The sequence below is a fragment of the Crocuta crocuta genome, unplaced genomic scaffold, assembly GCF_008692635.1.
Source record: "Crocuta crocuta isolate KB4526 unplaced genomic scaffold, BGI_CrCroc_1.0 scaffold687, whole genome shotgun sequence".
In the NCBI taxonomy this organism is placed as follows: domain Eukaryota; kingdom Metazoa; phylum Chordata; class Mammalia; order Carnivora; family Hyaenidae; genus Crocuta; species Crocuta crocuta.
Genome location: NW_027530182.1, coordinates 1,543,546 through 1,549,545, shown reverse-complemented (window position 1 = coordinate 1,549,545; position 6,000 = coordinate 1,543,546). Strand labels below are relative to the sequence as shown.

General features: G+C 35.7%; 1 protein-coding gene across 1 annotated transcript in view; it reads right to left on the bottom strand.

The window, feature by feature from the left end:
* The window catches only part of CCDC171 (coiled-coil domain containing 171), a 285,435-nt gene that overhangs the window by 126,573 nt on the left and 152,862 nt on the right, over positions 1–6,000 (bottom strand). The window lies entirely within an intron of this gene.

The following is a 6,000-nucleotide window of genomic DNA, read 5'->3' as shown; positions in this document are numbered from 1 at the left end:
TAAAGAACTAAATTAGGTGAGCTTTTTTCCAGAGAAAATTTTACATTAGCTTCTTCCCAGACATTACTGACCTGAGATTATCCCATTCAGGTTATTAGCCAATTCCTTAGTGTGAGAAGCTCAAGTTCAAGGCCGAATCTATTGGTGGAGCCCAAAGCTTTGTCTCCTACTTCCAGCATTGACTTTGGCATTTGCCTACAGTGTAAGCCCCGTATCTGTTCACGGTGCTGACTCTGATTCCACTCACTGGGGTTTGTTGGTGTTGTTATATTTTTGTCCTTGGAGATTCCTTTACTCTTTAATGCACTACTGTAATACAAGAGGTATCTTGCTCTAAATCTAGCTGTCTCATAAAGGAAGGCCTTTCTGAGCATCACATCCAAAGTATGATTTATGAAAACTATTACATATAGAAAAATGATGAAAAACAAAACCCCAATGTGTTAACTGGTTGTTTTCAGATGATAAGTTATAAGTAACTTGTTTTCTCTTCTGTATTTTCCATATTTTCTATTCATGATCTTATTTTGTTTTTATAAAGAAGAAGAAATATGCTTTATTTTTTAAAAGAAGTTATGTGTGAGACACACAAAAAACTATGTAAGTACTACTGAAAAACACAAAAGAATAGTTATCAAGCATATACTTGCTGTTCAACCAGTATCTTAATTAATTCCATAAAAATTCTGGAACTTAAGTATCATTATCCCTCATTTTGCAGAAGATAAACCTGAGGCTGAGAAAGGTTAAGTTATTTGCCCAAGTGACAGAACTGGGATTTGAATTCAGAAATACTTGTTCCAAGGCCAGTGCTTTTTCTGCTGAACTCTGCTGCCTCTCACAAGAGAGCATTTTCACATTACCACCTGCTGGTTCTAATTAAGAGATAGTAATTAAACAATTCTCCACTCCTGACAACAATATTTAAGCTACTGGCATTTTAAAGAAATGAATATGAACAGCTTTTTACCTGCTGGAAGATACTAGCCTAAATACAAACTTCCTATCACAGAAAGAAAACACTCTATAGGACACAGTTACACACTTTGTCAAAGCCTAGTTAATTTCATTATCTATTAATGGGACATAAGGCATTAAAATGTTGACTAATATATTTCTAAAAATGTTCAACTTGGCTAGTAATCAAAGAAATACAAATTGGAGTAACAATGTTGTATTGATCGAATTGACAAAAAATTTTTAAATAGTGACAGCCAGGTTGGGTAAAAAGTGAAATCACGGGGTATCTGGGTGGCTCAGTCGGTTAAGCATCAGACTCTTGATCCCCGCTGAGGTCATGATCTGACAGGTTCATGAGATCGAGCCTGTGTCAGGCTCTGCGCTGATAGCAGAGCCTGTGTCAGGCTCTGCGCTGATAGCAGAGCCTGCTTGGGATTCTTTCTCCCTCTCTCTGCCCCTCTGCTGCTCCCTCTCTCTGTCAAAATAAATAAATAAACTTTTTTTTAAGTGAAATTGCCATACATTTTAGGAGAGAAGTTAACTGGTAAAAATTTGCATTAGGACAATTTATAACATTTACACTTTAAATTTCATATGGATTTTCACCTAGTAATTCCTCATCTAGGATTTTATGATAAGGAAATAATTACAAATATGTGTATAAACATTTAGCCATATGGTTGCTCATCTTACAATTACTTATAATAGAAAGAGAAGAAGAAAGAAAGAAAGAAAGAAAGAAAGAAAGAAAGAAAGAAAGAAAGAAAGAAAGAAAGAAAGAAAGAGGGAGGGAGGGAGGGAGGAAGGAAGAGAGAGAGTGAGAAAGAAAGAGAAGGAGAAGGAAAGAAGGAAGAGAAGGAAGGAAAGAAGAGAGGGAGGGAAGAAGGGAGGGAGAGAAACTGGAATAAGAAACTAGGTTAAAAAATTCTGAATATTCAAAGAATTCTATCATCCATTAAGGATGATGATACTGCTATATTTATTGGCATGGAAAGAAATTCTTGACATGATGTTTTTAAAAACAAAATTAAAAAGTATATATAAAAGTATGACTGTATTTTATTAACCTATATTTGGTTATATTTCTATATTTGCAAAATGTAAGGTCTGACATAATAACAAAATTTTGAGAGTAGATACATATGCTGATATGACTTGGGAATCTTTTGATTTTTATTTTTCTTCATCTATATTTTCCTATTTTTACACACTGAATATTTATTAATTGTGCTTACAAAAGGGAAAAAATTGATATAGCTGAGTAATATCAGTTAATAAGAATGTATACAACTATTACTAGCATATAAAGTAATATGCTATAAAACAGTATAGAAGTATATTCTTATTTATGTAAGAAAAGCTATATTAGGTTGAACCATATAAAATTGATGGCATTTGTCTGTTTTTGACTTATAAAAACAACAATTTGAAATGGTTTGACTTAATATATGTATCAGAAAAAATATACTCCATGGAGTATATATCCTGGGAGGTTTTTTTTCCCCTGAGGTCATCTATATTTCCTTCTTTAATTTCATCTGTATTTTATTCTTTCAAATTTCAATATTTTCTAATTTTTTCTAAAACACTAAATCCCNGATGTATGGGCGCGAGTGCAAGTATGGAGCTCCTTACTTCTCCGCCATCTTGCCCCCTCACTAAATCCCAGTTTCTATATTTACAGGCCAGAAGACACCAAGCAAGTCAACTGAACTCTCTCAGTTTCATCAAAACACAATGGGACTAAAATTAACAACACAAAAAACAACAGGTGTTGGGGCACCTAGGTGGCTCAGTCACTTAAGCGCCTTGACTTGATTTTGGGCCAGATCATGATCTCACGGTCATGCAATGAAGCCTCATGTCAGGCTCTGCACTGAGAGTGCAGGGCTCACTTAGGATTCTCTGTCTCTCTCTCTCTCTGCCCCTCCCGTGCTCACTCTCTCTTTCTCAAAAATAAATATACATTAAAAAAAGAAGCAACAGGTATTGGCAGAGGATTCAGAGAAAGAGAAACCCTCTGATACTGTTGGTGGGAAGAAAACTGGTACAGCCACTCTGAAGATCAACCAGTATGGAGGTTCCTCAAAAACTTAAAAATAGAACTACCCTATGATCCACCAATTATACTACTAGGCATTTACCGAAAAGATACAAAAATATAGATTCAAAGGGGTACATGCACCTCTATGTTTATAAACAGCAGCATTACCAACAACAGCCAAACAATGGAGAGATCCCAAATCTACGAAGTGATGAATGGATAAAGAAGAGATGATACACACACACACACACACACACACACACACACACACACTGGAATATTAATGAACCATCAAAAAGAATGAAATCTTGCCATTTGCAATGATATGCATGGAGCTAGAGTGTATTATACTAGGTGAAGTTAGTCGCTCAGAGAAAGACAAATAGCATATGATCTCACTCACATGTAGAATTTAGGAAACCAAACAGATAGGGTGCTTGGGTAGCTCAGTCATTTGAGCATCAGACACTTGATTTCAGCTCATGTCATGATCCCATGGTTTGTGAGATCAAGCCCCAAGTGGGGCTCTGAGCTGACAGTGCAAAGCCTCCTTGAGGTTGTCTCTCTCCCTCTCTTTCTGCCCCTCCCCTGCTTACACATGCACACATCCTCTCACTCTCTCTCTCCATATAAATAAACATCAAAAGTTTTTTCATTCTTATAAAAAAATAAACAAAAATTGATGAACATATGGGAGGTAGGGAAAGAGAGAGGGAAGAGATTCTTTTCTTTTCTTAAATAGTTTATTGTCAAGTTGGCTTCCATATAACACCCAGTGTTCATCCCAACAAATGCCCTCCTCCATGCCCATCACTCCCCTTCTGAGAAAGAAGAGATTCTTAAAGGTAGAGAAGGGAAGGAGGGAAGCAGGTGGGAAATGGACTAGATGGATGATGGGTATTAAGGAGGGCACTTGTTATGAGCACTGGGTGTTGTATGTAAGCAATGAATCACTGAATTATACTCCTGAAATCAATATTGCATGGTATGTTAACTAACCAGAATTTAAATAAAAAGGGGGGGGGGAGGCAGTGGGAATACACAAACACCAAATTAAATTCAAAATGGATTAAAGAATGAAATGTGTGGCTTGAAACCATAACAATCCTAGAGAGGAACACAGTCAATAACCTCTTTGACACTGGCTATAGCAACTTTTTCTAGATATGTCTCCTGAGTAAGGGAAACACAAGCAAAAATAAACTATTGGGACTTCAACAAAATAATAAAGCTTCTGCACAGTGAAGGAAACAATCAACAAAACTAAAAGGCAATCTATGGAATGGAAGAAGATATTTGCAAATGACATATCTGATAAAGGGTAAGTATCCAAAAGATATGAGGAACTTATAAAACTCAACACCCAAAAAATGAATAATCCAATTTAAAAATGGGCAGAAGACATGAATAGACATTTTTCCAAAGAAGACATCCAGATGGCCAACAGACACATGAAAAGATACTCCACATCACTGATCATTAGGGAAATACAAATCAGAACTACAATGAGATATCACTTCATACCTGTAAGAATGGCTAAAATCAACAACACAAGATACAACAGGTGTTGGCAAGGATGTGGCAAAAGGGGACCCCTTTTGTACTGTTGGTGGGAATGCAAACTGGTGCAGCTACTCTTGAAAAGAGTATGGAGGGTCCTCAAAAAGTTAAAAATAGAACTACCACATGACCCAGCAATCAAACTACAAGGAATTTTTCCAAAGGATACAAAAATACAAATTCAAAGGGGTACATGCACCTTGATGTTTGTAGCAGCATTATCTACAATAGCCAAATTATGGAAACAGCCCAAGTGCCCACTGACTGATGAATGGGTAAATAATATGTGATATATGTATGTGTATGTGTATAGATATATATGTGTGTGTATGTATATATATATATATATATGGATGACATGGATGGAGTTAGAGAATATTATGCTAAATAAAATAATCATTCCAAGAAAGGCAAATACCATATCATTTCACTTGTGTGGTATTTAAGAAACAAAACAAATGAGCAAAGGGAAGAAAAGAGAGAGAGGCAAACCAAGAAACAGACTCTTAACTATAGAGAACAAACTGATGGTTACCAGAGGGGGTAGGAAGTATGGGTAAAGTAGGCTATCGGGGTTAAGGAGTACACTTATTGTGATGAGCACTGGGTGATGTACCGAAGTATTGAATCACTGTATCGTACACATGAAACTAATATTACACTGTATGTTAACTAACTGGAATTTAAATAAAAACTTCAAAAATAGAAATAATAATAGTGCCTATTTTGTGGGGGTAATTTAAGAATGAAACAAAATAATTCATGTAGAGACAGCAGCACAGAGCCTGGCATATGTGTGCTGTCCATCAATATTAAATGCAATGAGATGGTTAAGAAGGCAGATGTGAAACTGACTCCTTAGGTCTGTCACTTACCAGTGGCTATGTGTGTAACCTCTCTGTATCTTGGTTTTCTCATTTACAAAATGGGAATAACCCCATAGATTTGTGTGAGGATTATATGAGATAATAGCTTATAAAGTACTTTGCATTGTACCTGGCAAAAGGAAGCTCTCAATAAATTTTGACTGTTTTATTACAGTATTAGGGTTGAACTATTAGAATAAATATATACTATTTGCATAATAAATTATAATCAACTCTGAGTTGTTTACTGCATTAGAAATGATACCCAGTATAGAGGGCTGTATTTATAATTTTTGTTTTCCTGAAATTAGTTCTTTCATTCCAATGTATATAACTTCACTAGTGAAAACTCCACAAGTATAATCAGAAACTAGAATTCTATTATACTTTACAGCCAACATTTCCAAAAGATACCACAATCCTAAATCCACTAATGAAATTTTCTAAATTTCTAAATAACTTCTCTTTGCCCTTCTAAGCATCTTTGCCACAGGTATAGGACAGGGTGACCAACTCTTCCTAACCAAACCTTCCTCCTCCCCAAACATGCACTTGGATAAGAATCAGACA